General features: G+C 39.4%; 1 protein-coding gene across 1 annotated transcript in view; it reads right to left on the bottom strand.

Annotated features, from left to right (window-relative positions):
• Positions 1–2552: 2552 nt before the first annotated feature.
• The window catches only part of TAFA4 (TAFA chemokine like family member 4), a 337579-nt gene continuing 321049 nt past the window's right edge, over positions 2553–19082 (bottom strand). The window contains exon 7 of the transcript XR_008999278.1: positions 2553–2564. The gene's annotated coding sequence lies outside the window, so the exon portion shown is untranslated. The remainder of the gene's footprint in view (positions 2565–19082) is intronic.

Below are 19082 nucleotides of genomic sequence, written 5' to 3'. Positions count from 1 at the left end.
TGTGGTTTTCCTAAAATGGCGACTAATTTCTTGGTAGAATTCAGAACAAAACAGGACATTCTTTCCCCCATTTACATGGTAATTTTAGTATATATCAAAATCATGCCAGCCCAAGAATCCATCAACTGATGAATGGATGAAACAACAATGTGACTTATCTGTACAATAGACTATTATTCAACCATTAAAATTCATGAAGTACTGACACGTGCTACAACATGGATGAACTTTGAAAACATTATGCTGTGTGAAAGAAACAAGATATAAAAGGTCACATATTGTATGATTCTGTTTACATGAAATGTCCACAATAAGGCAAATCTACAGAGACAGAGAGTAGGCAGTTTCCAGAAGCTAGAGAGAAGGAATGGAAAACTGGCTACTGGTTGTTTGGCGGTGATGAAATCATGTTGGAATTAGGTAGCAGGGAGGCTTGTCCAACCATGTGAATATACTAAAAAACACTGACTTGTACACTGCTTTAAAAGGGTGAATTTTATGGGATGTTAATTATTCCTCCATTTTTTAAAAATATGCAAAAATTACTGTTCTTATCTGAGTTCCATTCTGGCTCAGATCATTATAAACAGGTTCTTCACTTACATTAATGTTCAGTGCGACATCAGTAGTTCACTGGGATGATAATTCTCCCGTAAGCAGAAATATCTCATGCACGTCAGGACATACAGCATTTCTCCCTGCCCAGCACATAGGAGCAGCAGCCCACAGCCCTGTAACAACCAAGAGATCACCGCACATTGTCCACATGGCCCTTGCGGGTAAGGCATTGCTCTCGTTGAGAATTACAGTCATAACAGCATGCAGAAATAAAGGTTTTTTTGTAAGCACTTTTTGCACTGCACCTTTCTGGATTACCAAACTGACCTTAGCCACCACGCAGAGACCACTTCAGGGACAGTTCAAGCTGTATCCGTTGATCCTTAACCTGCTGCTCACTCCCATCCCACCTGCCTTTAAAGACTGTAGTGCAGAACGTACTCCTACCTAGTGAGCCATGAAATATTTGCAGGATTCTGATTGGGTTTTTTTCTAAATAAATATTGTTAGAATGCATGATATTTCTCAGAATTTGCAGCATCTTTTAGGGTTCAATAATGATTTGTTTCTGAAGAAGTTCAACAACTTTATAGTTCAATAGTGTTTTGAAAGGTGTGGGGGAAAAAAAAACAGCTTCCAAACTATTTAAGATGTTTTTTTGTTTCTCAAAAAATTGTACTTATCTGTTTTTTCATTTAGAACAGCAGTTAAGAGGGCTGTGAGGCATGGGAAGGGCTTCAAATGTGAAACTGAGTAGCTAACTGCTTGCAGAGTTGAAGAAGCGCCATGGGCTGCTGGCATCATCAAAAAACAGCAAAGAACCTGCTCGGTTTTTCTTGTCATGCATTGGCCCTTCCAAGTGCTGAAGGCTTGAAACAGGATCTAAGTCAGTGATTCCTAAACCAGGTTTTGGTACACATAAGGGTGTCCCTGAAGATTTCAAGGAGAGGGTAAAATCCTCAAAGTACTTCATTTTTGTCTGCCATCTTTTTCAAAATAAAATATGCCCAGATTAACTTAAAAGAGGCTGGCAATGCAACCCCAGTCTTTCCCAAAAGTAGTATGCCAACCTGCTGGTTACTGCCCAATATCATTGTGAGAATGCTTGGCATAGCCTCCTGTGAACCATTGCCACTTGGGGACGGGATTTTGATAAAACAGTTATTCAACTTAAACATTGAATACAGTCCCAAAGAAAGGAGAAAAGGAGTCATTTTATTCAAAATGCCATTCTCTTTCTAAGCATCATAGAAGAATTTTAAATCTCTTACTAGGCTTAGAGACATGTCTTGTGTTTTTTGATGATGATTCCATTTGGCCTCACAACCTAAGCGCTGCAAATTCTACAACTGGAAATAAATACTCTTTCTGTCAACTGCCTTAATCTGAACATGCAATTAACTATCTCTTTGAATAAAGTGAAATATACCTTTCTAATTGGCCACTCAGCATTTCACATTTGTTCAAGATTATATCCCCCAAAAATAGAAGACATGGGTCAGATAAAACATACTTAACTATTCAAGAAACTCAAAATAGACTAAAAGTCTATTGGGGAAAGCCATTCAGTCTCCAAGAAAATGGTGATCATTCTATTGGTTTTCTGAGATATTTAACAGATTTCCATGGCATTTGAGATGTATGTGTATGTGAGACACATGCATCTTAGCCAAGGTTTCGCAGTTGGCAACTCGAAATTGAATTTAAGCATCTGATAGAAATGTGACCCTGTTAGGAGCTCCCCTACCCCATCTGCCCTTAGAACCACCAGCTCTAAGGCCAGAACCCAGAACCCCTGCAAGCAGACTCCTAGGTCCATGACTTATTGCATGCTGGAGCTCTTTTACTTTTTTAACTTTTCATTAGAGAAAATTTCATGTACAAACAAAAGTAGACTGAATAGTCTGAAGCTTTGTGTGCCCATCACCCAGCTTTGGCAGATGTTAGTACACAATCTGTCTTATTACATCTACAGACTCACTAGACTATTTTTAAAGAAATCATCACTTTAGCAGAGATATCAGGCTGTAAAAGACAAAGCATCTTTTAAAAATCATAATCACATGTGATTAGCAAAAATAATTAACAGTGAGTCCTTAATATCATCAAATATCATGTCAGTGATATTTGTGCTCTTCTGTCTTATAATTTTCAATAATTTGTTTGAGTTAAGATCCAAATAAGTTCCACACATGACAATTGATTGATAAGTTTCCTAAGTCTCTTTTAATTGATAGTTTTACCTTCACAAAAAAAATTTTTGAGGAAGTGGATTGTCTCTGTCCTGTAGAATTTTCCCAGTGCTTTGTTTTGGGATTATATCTCCATGGTTTTGTTTAAAATGCCCTTTGTCTCTTGAATTTCCCGTAAATTAGTTAGATCAAGAAGGTTAGATCAGATTCACACACTTTCTTGTGAAGTCATTGATCATCAGTGATTCATTATCAGTTATTAATGATGACCATTCAGCTCCATTAATTTCTTAGCAGTTACAAATAGTGATATTTTTACCCTTATCATCCTTTATTTGTTAATCAACTGAGTACATCTCTAAAGAGGTACCTTCTCTAAAGAGATACCTCCTTGTTACCCAAAGGCACTGAGTTTACAAGAAGTCATGACAAACAGTAGATTCTCTTGGTTTATCAGCTTTCAGGATATTAAGGTGTTTCACCAGCATCCTTGAAACTGACTAGTGATTTTTTAATATCCTTATGACTTAATGGAAGTGAACACATTTGAGGTGTTTTAGTGCTTTGCGTGTACTGTATTATCTTTACTGAAGTTCACCTTGACCCATCTTCAATCAACTGAAACTCCTCTTGCCAGGAACTTTTCCAGATGCACAGAAAGGAATTTCACCAGCAGTGCCAAAGGCTTCCTTTCTGAGCAGCAGACCAAAAACTCCTTTCCTCTGTAGACTGTTTCATTTAGAGTGTTAGCACTCTCTCATATCGCTGGACTCACCCACAGTCACAGTGAGGTTGGAGGGGAGCTCTCTGCCAGAACATGGCGGTGTCCCTGTGGAACAGTAGAAGACACACCCCAGACAAATGAAGCAACTCTGCCAGGGTCACAGGGCTTCTTGAAGGTTGAGCTGTGATGAGGTATCAGGCCTTCTGATTTTCAGGGCTCTTATTATTGTGTCTTAATGAAGCTATGCCATATTATCCTTATTATTATTCCCATCACAATCTTGAAAATAATCTCCGGCATCTTCTAGATACTTGAAAACACAAATGTGGGAGTGAATCAACACTGTGAGCCCTTCCCACGGAACATTCTCATGGTGTGCCCACATAGTAGATTAAAGCATGTTATGTTCTCTCTTGATTAGAATCACAGTCCATGAAGTTTATCAAAAAGGCCATTCACCAAGAGGGAGAAAATCTGAGAGCTGGTGCACCATGAGCACTTTACAAAGAACAAATCTTATTTCAACAAATCCTTCCCGGTTGAGCAGAGGTAAGGTGAAGGTGGAGATAAAAGAAGAGACTTTAAAGAAAAACAATTCAGATCAGACTAGCTTTTCCTGGGAGAGGAGTAAGCCCTGTGATAGGTATCTTACCACAGTCAAGCATTTTGCCCTAACCCAGTAAACTGGATCTTTTTCCTGCTGACTGGAGACATAAAATAAGCATAATATGTTAAGCATATCTCAGGTAGATTGGCTTCAATCATAGTGTTGAAAATGGTTTCATGCTCTTCAATCATTAGCTGTTTGCCTCCTTCACCGTGCCTATTATATGGTATGATGCATGGGGTTGGGGGCAAGAAAGAATTTGCTGAAAAATCACACATGCATTGTTCCAGCAAAGTTACATTTGCCTAATACGATGAATTAAAATGATACTCTTAATGACTCTTTAAAGAAACAATTGGCTAAAAAAAATGACTGACTCAAATTAATATGAAGGCAAGGGTGCTTCAGTAGAAGAAAAACAACAGATGCTAGTCACATCTCTCACATTGGTCCCCTATTACTGAAGCTGCTCTCGCCTAATACATAGACAGGGACCTCTGGGTTGCTTAATGGGGTACGTGTAAGTAAGTGGATGCCACAGTATAAAACATCTAAATGAATAGCTAAAAATGAAATCAGCCAGAGTTTAATGGAGGTCTGAATATACAAGTTGCTTATATCAAATAGCTAGATCATGGGTTAGCAAACGTCTGTGTAAAAAAGGGCCAGAAAGTAATTACTTTAGACTTTGCAGGCAATTACTGAACTCTGCCATCATGGCATGAAAGAAGGTATAGACAATACAAAAACAGTTGGACAGAGCTGTATTCCAATATAATTTATTTACAAAAACAAGCAACAGTTCACAGGCCTCTGACATAGACAATACCAGAATATCTTGATTTCACTCAAGAATTTGGCATTTAGTTGCAGGCAAGAGAGAAAAGGTACAGATTATAGAGTATTTTTCTTAAAAAGTGTCTCAAGCAGGAGGCCACAGCTCAAATCTCTGCAAGGTGAAAACTTGAAGTTGCACGAGAGACATACGTGTGTGTGAAAATCTTGGAAGCAGTGAGAAAGTAGTTAGGCAGAAAGAACCTGCCCTCTCAATATAAAGAGACCTCATTATTCAGCTGTGACTGTCACCAGTGGAGATGTCCAGCCTCTCCATCTCCTCTAAGGCAGCAGTGAAATCTCCCTATTTTTAAATGTTGGGAAATAATTGAAAAACTTGAGGACAATGCTTAGGCAAAGCAAAGCAAATCTCAGGGCATCCAGAAAAGCATCTAGTAGGTAACAGCAGATGCTCAATAAATATATGTCAGAAGACAAGCAGAGAGGAAATGAGGGAAGGAAAGAGGGATGGAGGCAGAGAGGGTGACAGGAAAAAAAAAAAGAGAGAGAGAGAGGAAAAGCCAGAAAAAAAATGAAAAAGAGACAGATAGCTAAAACCACTCCTAAACCACCAGTTTTCAAACTCTGGACAAGAGACTACATTCCAGTCACTCATATTTGGCACCAAAACTGGCCCGCTGATGTGGTGTATGTTAGGAAGAGAAGGTGTTCTATATGTACTTAACCAAAATAATGTGGGCTATTTTCAACCAAATAGAAATGAAGTAAAGTGAAGACCAAAACCCAAAGGAAAAATCTTGATTGTCGCTCATGCCAGGCTTTGTGGGACGCACGGCGCTGTTCATTTTCAGCTTCTCTCCCTCCCTGTCCCTGAGATCATCCAGGAAAGGCCAGTGTGTAGTCCCAGGGCCCAGAGATTTGGATTTCATAGATCCAGTGTGAGGCCCAGGCCTAGTATCATTTTTTTTAGTGCAATCTATATTATTTTAAAGCACAGCCAGGGTAGAGAATCACTTATCTAAACATTAAGAGCATATATGGATTAAGATGATATTTAGATTTACAAAGAGTAGACAGTACAGAAATGTTTGCCCATCAGTGATGTCTCCAATAAGGTGTACGTTGTTGAATTGAGTCATCTGGCAAGTTCAATGTTAACACAGTCACACTCCCTAACCCCTCCCGAAAGTACCACCTGCCCCATGTCTTAGATGGGGAGTTAGCAAACTACAGCCTACTGCCTGATTTTGTAGGGCTATGAGCTAAGCATGGTTTTTACTTGCTTAAATGGCTGAAAAAATTTTTGAAGAATAATACTAGTGACGTATCAAAAGTATAAGAGATTCAGATTGCTGTGTCTATAAAAACAGTTTTATTGGAACCCACCCATGCTTGTGAATTTATGTACAGTCTGTGGTTGCTTTCACACTGCAGTGGCAGAGCTGAATAATTGCAGTGGGGACTGTGCAGCCTGCAAAGCCCAAAATATTCACAATCTGATGCTTTGCAAAAAACCTTTGCCGATCTATGGCTTGGAGGGTGTAGACCAGTTTATTTGCAAAGACTAAAAATTTTAGCAAACAACTTTGAAGTCTCAGTGGCTAAACCCAACAAATGTTTATTTCCCCCTCATGTCACAGACTTCCACATGGCACTGAGATTTTTAACCATTTCGTGCCTTAGACCCTCTGTGCCTTAGACAGTCTGGTGAAGTCTGTCAACTCTTTTTCAGAAGAATAGTTTCAAAATGTATAAAGTAAAATACCTAGGATTGAAAGAAAATTATATTAACATTCAGAAATCAAAATATTTTCAAATGTGATATAGTAATATATGTACCTCTTTGTTAAAGCATTGAACAACCCAATCTAGCAGCAGGTTTAATAACCATCATAATTTTGAGGCAGCATTAAGTGTAAAGTTTTTGAAGTATCTGCAACAACTGTAATGCAGTTGTTGTGATTTGTGATTTTCCTAGGTTATAAAGCCATTGGTGATTTTAGATTATTGTGGTTATTTGCCTACTTTCAAAGTAGAAGGAAATACTACATTTATGTTAGAGTTCCATGAACATAGAGATATTTTATAACCAGGCTCATGGACTCCTTGAATTTTATCCCTAAACCAGGGATCCATTGACTAGGGGCTAAAGTTTCCTGAGAGGTTCTGCCATTTCTGGGCTCATAGAAACTTCCATTTGAGCTGGTTCCTGCTAGCAGGTAGAGAAGAGAGAGCAGGCACAGGGGACCAGTTCTGGAGTGTTAAGGGACAGTTACTGAAATGATGTAAAATACAACAGTCCACATCTGTTAAGCAGAACTCTGGGTCATGGACCCACCCAACTGCAAGGGAGGCTGGGAAATGCACTCCAGCTGCATGCCAGGAAGCTGGGTGCGGTGAGGGGAGTCCCCAGCTGGTCTCCTCCCCAGCTTCCGGAGCACTACAGAATGACCTGGGAAGCTGTTTCGGTCATCTGTGGCTGCCAGGACAAAACAACACGGACCAAGGGGCTCTAACACAGTCCAGGAGACTGGAAGTCCAAGATGAAGGTGCTGCTGATCTGACTGCTGGCGAGAGCCCATCTCCTAGGTTGTAGACAGCCACCTCCTCACTGTGTCCTCCCAGGGCGAAGAGAGTTCTCTGTTGTTGTAAGACGCTAATCCTCTCGGGTCAGAGCCCCACTCTTATGACCTCATATACACTTAATTAGTCCTATAGGCCCTGTCTCCAAGTGCAGTCACACTGAGGGTTAGTCCTTCAGCAAACGAATTTTGGGAGAACACATTTCAGTCCCTGGCAGAAGCTGCGTCACGCTCGTCTCTAAGACTTAGAGAGAGGAGGATGTTCTGTTCAGAGTCGTCCTGGTTGCCTGATCCCAGTACAGTAAACAGCTCCACACTTCCCATTTGCATGCTTTATCCTAAAGCAACAGAGCATTCCATTAATTGACTTGTCTTATTAATTCAATAAGCGGCTTCCAGGATGAAGTGTTTAGCTATGCTTGCTTATTTTGGGTCCTCTTTGGTTGTTGGAAAGAAGCTTCAAGGCTCAAACCTTTGTGCTGTTTTTCAGAGTCACTGAAAATTTTTAAGCACTGGTGAAGATTTGCCACATTTGGAATCGCAAAAAACTGCTGGCTTCTCATTATATTATAATTTAATTCACACTTTCTGGTATGATAAGAAAATATTGAGCGGGGTTCACATATTGTAGTAGGATGTTTCCTCTTAGGTAGTTAATACTATATTTCAGTGTTTATTTTAAATGGAATTCAGTTCAGTAAATTTAATGACTTCCATTAAAGCCAAAGGAAACTCATGTGACATCGGTGACTCTAGCCTAAAAGAGTGAAATGTGGAATACAATCAAATACTTTTTTGAAAATAAAATAGCAAATCAACGGATTAGAAACTGAAAACTTTCTATAAACATGGGGGGAAGTTCTAGATACTTAATTATCAGATCATTGCACTAGACACCAAATTTGCACAGTGTTATGTGTCAGTTATATCTCAATAAAGCTGCAGACGAGGGTGAGTGGACTCTTAATATTTAAGAGACTAAAATCTTGTGGGAATTAAAATAAATCATGATATTGAGTTTTAAAGGTCTTCCCAGACTTACATTACTGGTTCTCTTTTTCCAAAATCCTTTGGAAACAGTACCAGAACAGGACAGATGGGAGCCTAATGTGTACGTTTAATGAGATTTATATTGATGATGATAAATATGTTATTTTGTGAAGCCACATGGGATAAGTACTAAAATGTTATAAGGGGATGTTGGAAGCAATTATTAGCAATTTAGGCACTAATCTCAAATTTACATTATTATTATAAAAATAGCATTTTAAAGCAAAAGTAAAGAAAATCTCATTTCTCTACAAGGACACAGATTGCATGTGTTTTGTTTTGCTTCTCTGCAAAGGGGCCATTGAACAATGAATTTTTGCAAAACTCTAAGGAGGTTTAAAATGCACATTCTACAAAACATTTAATATATTAAGCCTAGCAAAACAGCTTATACCTAGACAAGTGGGTTTAATATGAACAAATATTCATGGCCCACTGTCCCCGTAAGCCTGGAACAAAATGTGGATGTAACCAAATATTATTTTAAGCTCTTCTCTGATGTATTTTTACCAAAACCTGATGTAAATCAAAGAATAATGCATTAGGTAAAAGTACTTTTATTGCAACTAATTGTCTTTTTAACAGGTTTTCCAGTACTAAGCTTATGAGAACTGATAATGATGAAAAATATAACCTTAGTGGCTTAGATTGCAAGACATATATATTCCCTCTTAGGACATGCTGTTAGCCCTAGAGCTTCACAAACCACTCCTTGCTTCCACACAAAACAGCAAACAGACTGGAAACTCACGGATCCATTTGTTCATTTGAACATTCAGTTCTCCACTCATTTAAAACTCATTTATTCAGCAAATATTTCTTGAATACTTACTATGCACCAGGATTTTTCCCATTCATTTATTTAATGTACCATTTTTTTTCCTTTGCCATTCCATATTAGGAATATGTCCTTGGAAAAAATAATTCAGACAATGGAGAGCATATAAAGGAAAAAACTAGTCATGAGAGGGTATTGAGCAGAAGAATGACATGGTCTGATTTTCTTTTTACAAAATCACTCTGGTTGCTTTGTTGAAAACACATGACAGAGGCAGTAGCACAAGAACAGCAGCAGTTAGACTGGTGAAGAGGTTATGATCACCTAGGTGAGATATGACAGTGCCCCAGAATAGGGAGTTAGGAGGGGACTGTGTTGTGGGGTGAATGTTATGCCCCCACCCCGCCACATTCATATGTTGACAGTCTTGACCCCCAGTGTGATGATATTTGGATGTAGAGTCTTTTGAAGGCAATTAGGGTTATATTGGGTCGTGAGGGTGGGGCCTCATGATGGGATTAATGTCCTCACAAAAAGAGGAAGAGATACAGCATCTGTCACTGCTTTCCACCATCTGAGGTACAATAAGACCCCCATCTACAAACCAGGGACAGGCTCCCAAACTCCACACCTGCCCCCACCTTGACCTTGGTTTCCAACCTTAAGAACTGTGAGAAATAAATATTTGCTGTGTAAAAACTGGACAGCCAAGTACTACTGCACCAGTGACCCTACCCTGGACAGTAACAAAACAAATAAAAGCCTGAAACCAAACCCCGCCACCGTCATAGGTCTGTAATACTCTGGAATCAATAAGCCATGTCTTCAAAGAAATTTGCTGTTAAAGCCGAGGGGCGGAAGATGGCGGCATGAGTAGAGCAGCAGAAATCTCCTCCCAAAACAACATATATCTATGAAAATATAACAAAGACAACCCTTCCTAGAATAAACACCATAGGACACAGGACAATATCCAGACCACATCCGCACCTGAGAGAACCCAGCGCCTCGCGAAGGGGGAGAGGACGGCCACAAACCAACAAGAAAGGAAGTCCTTCCAGCCGTCACTCGTCCCAGTTCTGCAGACTATTCCTATCACCATGAAAAGGCAAAGCTACAGGCAGACAAAGATCACAGAGACAACACCAGAGAAGGAGACAGACCTAACCAGTCTTCCTGAAAAAGAATTCAAAATAAGAATCATAAACATGCTGACAGAGATGCAGAGAAATACGCAAGAGAAATGGGATGAAGTCCGGAAGGAGATCACAGATGCCAGAAAGGAGATCGCAGAAATGAAACAAACTCTGGAAGGGTTTATAAGCAGAATGGATAGAATGCAAGAGGCCATTGATGGAATTGAAATCAGAGAACAGGAACGCATAGAAGCTGACATAGAGAGAGACAAAAGGATCTCCAGGAATGAAACAATATTAAGAGAACTGTGTGACCAATCCAAAAGGAACAATATCCATATTATAGGGGTCCCAGAAGAAGAAGAGAGAGGAAAAGAGATGGAAAGTATCTTAGAAGAAATAATTGCTGAAAACTTCCCCACACTGGGGGAGGAAGTAATCGAACAGACCACGGAAATACACAGAACCCCCAACAGAAAGGATCCAAGAAGGGCAACACCAAGACACATAATAATTAAAATGGCAAAGATCAAGGACAAGGAAAGAGTGTTAAAGGCAGCTAGAGAGAAAAAGGTCACCTATGAAGGGAAACCCATCAGGCTAACGTCAGATTTCTCAACAGAAACTTTACATGCCAGAAGAGAATGGCATGATATATTTAATACAATGAAACAGAAGGGCCTTGAACCAAGGATACTGTATCCAGCACGACTATCATTCAAATATGACGGTGGGATTAAACAATTCCCAGACAAACAAAAGGTGAGGGAATTTGCTTTCCACAAACCACCTCTACAGAACATCTTACAGGGACTGCTCTAGATGGGAGCACTCCTAGAAAGAGCACAGCACAAAACACCCAACATATGAAGAATCGAGGAGGAGGAACAAGAAGGGAGAGAAGAAAAGAATCTCCAGACAGCGTATATAACAGCTCAAGAAGCAAGCTAAGTTAGGCAGTAAGATACTAAAGAGGCTAACCTTGAACCTTTGGTGACCACGAATTTAAAGCCTGCAATGGCAATAAGTACATATCTTTCAATAGTCACCCTAAATGTTAATGGGTTGAATGCACCAATCAAAAGACACAGAGTAACAGAATGGATAAAAAAGCAAGACCCATCTATATGCTGCTTACAAGAAACTCACCTCAAACCCAAAGACATGTACAGACTAAAAGTCAAGGGATGGAAAAACATATTTCAAGCAAACAACAGTGAGAAGAAAGCAGGGGTTGCAGTACTAATATCAGACAAAATAGACTTCAAAACAAAGAAAGTAACAAGAGATAAAGAAGGACACTACATAATGATAAAGAGCTCAGTCCAACAAGGGGATATAACCATTCTAAATATATATGCACCCAACACAGGAGGACCAGCATATGTGAAACAAATACTAACAGAACTAAAGGGGGATATAGACTGCAATGCATTCATTCTAGGAGACTTCAACACACCACTCACCCCAAAGGATAGATCCACCGGGCAGAAAATAAGTAAGGACACGGAAGCACTGAACAACACAGTAGAGCAGATGGACCTAATAGACATCTACAGAACTCTACATCCAAAAGCAGCGGGATATACATTCTTCTCAAGTGCACATGGAACATTCTCCAGAATAGACCACATACTAGGCCACAAAAAGAGCCTCAGAAAATTCCAAAAGATTGAAATCCTACCAACCAACTTTTCAGACCACAAAGGCATAAAACTAGAAATAAACTGTACAAAGAAAGCAAAGAGGCTCACAAACACATGGAGGCTTAACAACACGCTCCTAAATAATCAATGGATCAATGACCAAATCAAAATGGAGATCCAGCAATATATGGAAACAAATGACAACAACAACACTAAGCCCCAACTTCTGTGGGACGCAGCAAAAGCAGTCTTAAGAGGAAAGTATATAGCAATCCAAGCATATTTAAAAAAGGAAGAGCAATCCCAAATGAATGGTCTAATGTCACAATTATCGAAATTGGAAAAAGAAGAACAGATGAGGCCTAAGGTCAGCAGAAGGAGGGACATAATAAAGATCAGAGAAGAAATAAATAAAATTGAGAAGAATAAAACAATAGCAAAAATCAATGAAACCAAGAGCTGGTTCTTCGAGAAAATAAACAAAATAGATAAGCCTCTAGCCAGACTTATTAAGAAGAAAACAGAGTCAACACAAATCAACAGTATCAGAAACGAGAAAGGAAAAATCACGACGGACCCCACAGAAATGCAAAGAATTATTGGAGAATACTATGAAAACCTATATGCTAACAAGCTGGGAAACCTAGGAGAAATGGACAACTTCCTAGAAAAATATAACCTTCCAAGATTGACCCAGGAAGAAACAGAAAATCTAAACAGACCAATTACCAGCAACGAAATTGAAGCGGTAATCAAAAAACTACCAAAGAACAAAACTCCCGGGCCAGATGGATTTACCTCGGAATTTTATCAGACATACAGGGAAGACATAATACCCATTCTCCTTAGAGTTTTCCAAAAAATAGAGGAGGAGGAGATACTCCCAAACTCATTCTATGAAGCTAACATCACCCTAATACCAAAACCAGGCAAAGACCCCACCAAAAAAGAAAACTACAGACCAATATCCCTGATGAACGTAGATGCAAAAATACTCAACAAAATATTAGCAAACCGAATTCAAAAATACATTAAAAGGATCATACACCATGACCAAGTGGGATTCATCCCAGGGATGCAAGGATGGTACAACATTCGCAAGTCCATCAACATCATCCACCACATCAACAAAAAGAAAGACAAAAACCACATGATCATCTCCATAGATGCTGAAAAAGCATTTGACAAAGTTCAACATCCATTCATGTTAAAAACTCTCAGCAAAATGGGAATAGAGGGCAAGTACCTCAACATAATAAAGGCCATCTATGATAAACCCACAGCCAACATTATATTGAACAGTGAGAAGCTGAAAGCATTTCCTCTGAGATCGGGAACTAGACAGGGATGCCCACTCTCTCCACTGTTATTTCACATAGTACTGGAGGTCCTAGCCACGGCAATCAGACAAAATAAAGAAATACAAGGAATCCAGATTGGTAAAGAAGAAGTTAAACTGTCACTATTTGCAGATGACATGATACTGTACATAAAAAACCCTAAAGACTCCACCCCAAAACTACTAGAACTGATATCAGAATACAGCAAAGTTGCAGGATACAAAATCAACACACAGAAATCTGTGGCTTTCCTGTATACTAACAATGAACCAACAGAAAGAGAAATCAGGAAAACAATTCCATTCACAATTGCATCAAAAAAAATAAAATACCTAGGAATAAACCTAACCAAAGAAGTGAAAGACTTATACTCTGAAAACTACAAGTCACTCTTAAGAGAAATTAAAGGGGACACTAACAGATGGAAACTCATCCCATGCTCGTGGCTAGGAAGAATTAATATCGTCAAAATGGCCATCCTGCCCAAAGCAATATACAGATTTGATGCAATCCCTATGAAACTACCAGCAACATTCTTCAATGAACTGGAACAAATAATTCAAAAATTCATATGGAAACACAAAAGACCCCAAATAGCCAAAGCAATCCTGAGAAAGAAGAATAAAGTAGGGGGGATCTCACTCCCCAACTTCAAGCTCTACTATAAAGCCATAGTAATCAAGACAATTTGGTACTGGCACAAGAGCAGAGCCACAGACCAATGGAACAGACTAGAGAATCCAGACATTAACCCAGACATATATGGTCAATTAATATTTGATAAAGGAGCCATGGACATACAATGGCGAAATGACAGTCTCTTCAACAGGTGGTGCTGGCAAAACTGGACAGCTACATGTAGGAGAATGAAACTGGACCATTGTCTAACCCCATATACAAAAGTAAACTCAAAATGGATCAAAGACCTGAATGTAAGCCATGAAACCATTAAACTCTTGGAAGAAAACATAGGCAAAAACCTCTTAGACATAAACATGAGTGACCTCTTCTTGAACATATCTCCCCGGGCAAGGAAAACAACAGCAAAAATGAGTAAGTGGGACTATATTAAGCTGAAAAGCTTCTGTACAGCAAAAGACACCATCAATAGAACAAGAAGGATCCCTACAGTATGGGAGAATATATTTGAAAATGACACATCCGATAAAGGCTTGACGTCCAGAATATACAAGGAGCTGTCACGCCTCAACGAACAAAAAACAAATAACCCAATTAAAAAATGGGCAGAGGAACTGAACAGACAGTTCTCCAAAAAAGAAATACAGATGGCCAACAGACACATGAAAAGATGCTCCACATCACTAATTATCAGAGAAATGCAAATTAAAACTACAATGAGGTATCACCTCACACCAGTAAGGATGGCTGCCATCCAAAAGACAAACAACAACAAATGTTGGCGAGGCTGTGGAGAAAGGGGAACCCTCCAACACTGCTGGTGGGAATGTAAGTTAGTTCAACCATTGTGGAAAGCAGTATGGAGGTACATCAAAATGCTCAAAACAGACTTACCATTTGACCCAGGAATTGCACTCCTAGGAATTTACCCTAAGAACGCAGCAATCAAGTTTGAGAAAGACAGATGCACCCCTATGTTTATTGCAGCACTATTTACAATAGCCAAGAATTGGAATCAACCTAAATGTCCATCAATAGATGAATGGATAAAGAAGATGTGGTACATATACACAATGGAATACTACTCAGCCATAAGAAAAGGGCAAATCCAATCATTTGCAGCAACATGGATGGAGCTGGAGGGTATTATGCTCAGTGAAACAAGCCAAGCAGAGAAAGAGAAATACCAAATGATTTCACTTATCTGTGGAATATAAGAACAAAGGAAAAACTGAAGGAACAAAACAGCAGCAGAATCACAGAACTCAAGAATGGAATAACAGGTACCAAAGGGAAAGGGACTGGGGAGGATGGGTGGGTAGGGAGGGATAAGGGGGGGAGAAGTAGGGGGATATTAAGATTAACATGCATGGGTTGGTAGGAGAAAAGGGAGGGCTGTACAACACAGAGAAGGCAAGTAGTGATTTTACAACATTTTGCTATGCTGATGGACAATGACTGTAAAGGGGTTTATAGGGGAGACCTGGTATAGGGGAGAGCCTAGTAAGCATAATATTCGTCATGTAAGTGTAGATTAGTGATACCAAAAACAAAGAAAGAAAAAAAAGGGCAGTTCCTGTGTGGTAACCTCCAACGAGTTCTACACAAGGGTATAAAGGGCATATAAAAGTGTAGGCAAAGGGTCTGTTTGTGTTTATACAGAGGATCAAAGCCTAATTGGGCTACCCCGAAAATGAACTAAGATACGATATGAAAAAGAACTTCCAACATCAGCACTCTCTGGAAGACTCATGCCAGAAGATGATCATCAAAAAACCCCAACAAAGATCCAGGCGCTGCTACAGCTGTAGATGCACTCATCCCACCCGTTCCTGGACTTGCCATGGGAATGAGGAAGGAGATATCTAAGCTGGCCTGTGCATACAGTAAAACAACAAATTTGACTGGATCTATTCTGTTGGAACTCAACCAAGAATTTGGAGAAGTGCAAATTGTAGCGCTCCAAAGTCTTACAACTACAGACTATTTACTGTTAAAAGAACATATGGCATGTGAACAGTCCCCAGGAATGGGTTGTTTTAATTTGTCTGATTTCTCTCAGACTGTTCAAGTTCAGTTGGACAATATCCACCATATCATAGATAAGTTTTCACAAATGCCTAAGGTGCCTAACTGGTTTTCTTGGTTTCACTGGAGATGGCTGGTAATTACAGCTATGCTTTGGTTATGTAACTATACTCCTATTATGTTAATGTGTGTGCGCAATTTAAGTAGTAGCTTAAAACCTATACATGCTGAAGTTACTCTACAAGAAGATAATGTCAAAGAAATAATCAATCTTCCCATGTTTTCTTCCGCCTGCTACTTCTACAGCTTTTCTTCTTCCTTCCTAATTACAACCCTTAAATAGAATTCGTGCCTCGTATCAAATTTACCGAGTATCATAATTCTTCCAAGTGGTAAAGATACCTCAAGACAAATGCTGGGCATAGAAGCCACAGGGCATAAATATGCAAAGAAGTAAAAAGCTAACCTTTTCAAACAATAAGGCTTCTCTCTCACTTACCAACTTCACATTTCCCTGTATGGCCCCGGAAGATGACTGGTTAGCCAGAGACGGGTAAGATTCCTCAAGGGAGGGACAACCTAAGACAGGCACAGTCGCAGGGGGGCCATCAGGTGAGAAATTGGGGATCAACAGAGGTGAGGCTTAGAACCTCACCCCCCCTGTTCTGAGAGAAATCTTCTGCATACGTGGATGTTTTATTGCCCTTGTCTAGCTTGGATTAACACATAGTCTACAGGCACACACCTGATCATCTACATTTGCTCTCTTACAACACTAAACTATGTTTTCTACCTTTATCTTGTATCTACCTACCACTTCAGCATTTTATTAAAAATAATAATAATAAAGAGAGAAATGTAGTATCCACACATAAATCAAGTATAAAAACCAAATGAGTATTCATATTTGAACTGACTGTTTAGAGTTCATAATGCATGAGCAAAACCGAAAGTTTCTGTGATGACTGCCCTTGTACTGTTCACTATGTAACTTATTCATTATGTAAGAATTTGTTCTCCATGTAAGAACTTGTTTGTTATGCCTCAGAAGATTGGAGACTGACGAAAATTAGGCTTGGGGTGGATTAATGATTGTGCATTGAGCATTGACTCCCCTATACAGAATTTTATTGTCGTTAACAACCATTTGATCAGTAAATATGAGAGATGCCCTCACAAAAAAAAAAAAAAAAAAAAGGACAGACTTCCAATGGTAAAATAAATAAGTAACCAGGATGTAATGTATAGCATAAGGAATATAGTCAAGATATTGTAACAGCTTGGTAGAGTGATAGCTGGAACCTAGAATTATGTATATAAATGTTCTACCACTGTGTTGTACACTTGAAACTAATGTAATGTAATACTGTGCGTCAACTACCCTTCAATAAAAAATAATTATTTAAAAAAAAAAAAAAAAAAACTGGCCAAGACAGTGTAGTAAGAAATGGTTGCTATGAAAAGCCAGAAGAAGGGAAAACCAGTTTTGGGAGTCCAGCACACAGGTCAGTAGATGATTCCCTCTCATTCTAAAATGATGGAAGTGTGTTACAGGAATCTTCGAATCTCAGGGAAAGGCCAAGGTCAGCCTAGAAAATAAATCTTCGTGTCTGAGATCACATCTTATATGGGGAAAATGCCCTTAAGGTAAGGGCTTATTCGTGATTTTAAGGTCAAGGCCGTGTTTTATGAAGTGTCAGTTTAGAAGGTTAGTCAAAGGCTGATCACACTGAAAAGAAGGAAATGACGTACCTCCTTGCTAGTACTCCAGAGAGAACGCAATTAGTATGTGCAATGGTTTAAAACAGGAAGATTAAACAAGTCTGAGTGCAGGCCAAAGACCAAAGAAGTTCCCAGGAAGTAGGGCATTTTGGCAGCAGGCACGAGGTGGATGTGAGCAGGGCCTAAGGAGACGGCCAGCCATGGTCATGACAGACTGCTGGCCAGCTCCTGAGGGTCAGTCTCAGCAGGATTGGGCTGTTCTGCTGGTCACTCCGGAGTCTTGTCTTCTTCAGAGCTGACTCACCCAAGCTTTCAGAGGAGGCCACACCCCAGTGTTTCTCTGCTTCTCCAACCAAAGGGATGTTGCCTTCCTCTTTCCCATATTTCCCCACACATCCCAGAAAGTTGAGCTGAGTTCTGCTGAGCTGAAATACTTTCTCAGAGGGATAGTCTCAGGAGCATGTTCTAAATCAAGTCTCAAGAACACAGGGGAGTCTGAAATCCAGAAGGTTCTGTGATTTTGTTAGGGCTTTACCGTTACCTTCAAAACAATATGATGCTTGGCTGCAGGTACTGAGCTCCATGTATGCTAATGTATGAGACCATTCTCCCTTGAGGGTGAGGCACAATGCAGGTGTCAGGTATCGGGATAATTGTTCTGTGACTCCTGTTTCCAAGGAAGGGGAAAAGCCCAAGATATGTTTCAACCTTGGAGAGAAAAAGCTCATAATAATTTTAAATACAGTAACATTACTAATACCATTGTATTGATTAGATTCTTTTGCTTACAAATGGCAGAAAAATGACTCAAACTAACTCAAAAAGAGAATATATTGGCTCATCTAGTATGGAGTCCAGGGGTGGACACAGGCATAGAAGATACTGACATGGGCGTAGCAGATTTCAGGGGCTCAGATGATGTTCGTTTGCTTTTCTTCGTGCATCTCTAGTACTTCTTGTAATATTTGTTAGCCTCATTTTCATTCTCCTGTCATGTAATTGGGTAGATGACAGCCAGCAGTCCCATGTATACACCAGTCACTCTTAAAATTCGTCATCCAAACATAAATATATGTGTCCACTATAACCATAACAAATCTTAGATCACCTGTATCAGAATACCACATTTTAATGTCTCAAAACAATGCGTACATACATTTATGTGGAAATGCCACTTTTTCAAGCTAATATTTTTAACTTGTTATTATGTAATGTGCAGACATACGTAAAGATAAGTTCTCATTTCTTAAATGTACAGTTAAACAAATTAAGTGGCAGTATTTCA

Source organism: Manis pentadactyla, chromosome 1, assembly GCF_030020395.1.
Source record: "Manis pentadactyla isolate mManPen7 chromosome 1, mManPen7.hap1, whole genome shotgun sequence".
Lineage (NCBI taxonomy): Eukaryota > Metazoa > Chordata > Mammalia > Pholidota > Manidae > Manis > Manis pentadactyla.
This window is presented reverse-complemented; position numbering and strand designations above follow the sequence as displayed.